The sequence below is a fragment of the Sinocyclocheilus rhinocerous genome, unplaced genomic scaffold (assembly GCF_001515625.1).
Source record: "Sinocyclocheilus rhinocerous isolate Xijiao unplaced genomic scaffold, SAMN03320098_v1.1 scaffold1436, whole genome shotgun sequence".
In the NCBI taxonomy this organism is placed as follows: domain Eukaryota; kingdom Metazoa; phylum Chordata; class Actinopteri; order Cypriniformes; family Cyprinidae; genus Sinocyclocheilus; species Sinocyclocheilus rhinocerous.
In genome coordinates, this window is record NW_015647013.1 from 605,243 (window position 1) to 605,829 (window position 587).

General features: G+C 54.3%; 1 protein-coding gene across 1 annotated transcript in view; it reads left to right on the plus strand.

Annotated features, from left to right (window-relative positions):
- Window positions 1–359: 359 nt before the first annotated feature.
- The window catches only part of LOC107708249 (histone acetyltransferase KAT6A-like), a 51,239-nt gene continuing 51,011 nt past the window's right edge, over window positions 360–587 (plus strand). Inside the window, exon 1 of the mRNA XM_016512430.1 lies at window positions 360–472. The gene's annotated coding sequence lies outside the window, so the exon portion shown is untranslated. The remainder of the gene's footprint in view (window positions 473–587) is intronic.

Below are 587 nucleotides of genomic sequence, written 5' to 3' on the forward strand. Positions count from 1 at the left end.
TGGGAGGTGTGGAGGGGCCGTCTTTGATCTTTAAATACCCTCTACATTACAAACACACTCCATCGCTTTGATTTCTCAAGGCGCGACTGCAACATTCAGACGCTCCCTAAGCGCGCCACATCGCCTTTTCTTTTCTTTTTTCCCCCCTTCGCTTTACCATCTGTCCCTTTCTTCCATTTCACGCAGAAGCAGCGGACACTCGCCCTTCAGATGTGTGCAGCCGTATCTCCCCGCCTCTCTTTCTTCTCTCCTCCCGCTGCAGTCCCTTTCTTATCCCATCGGATTCGCACTTTGCAGACGCTCCCTAGCGCCGACGGTTTCCCCCCTCCCCCACGCGCAAAGCTCCTGGTTCACTCAAAGATGGCGTCGGCTCCGGAGCCACTGCTCTCTGGCTGCATTTTTGGGCTTGTTGTTGTCTGTGTTTCGAACGCGTTCTGGCACCTTCTCCGCCTCCACTCGATCCAAAATACCGGTGAGTACCACGCAATTACGTGTAGCGATTTAAGTGCTCTCGGTTAGCGAGTCCGAATGGACTCATGGTTCTGTCTTTCAGGGAAGAAGCGGGAGAAGGGAAAGGGGGGGGAACG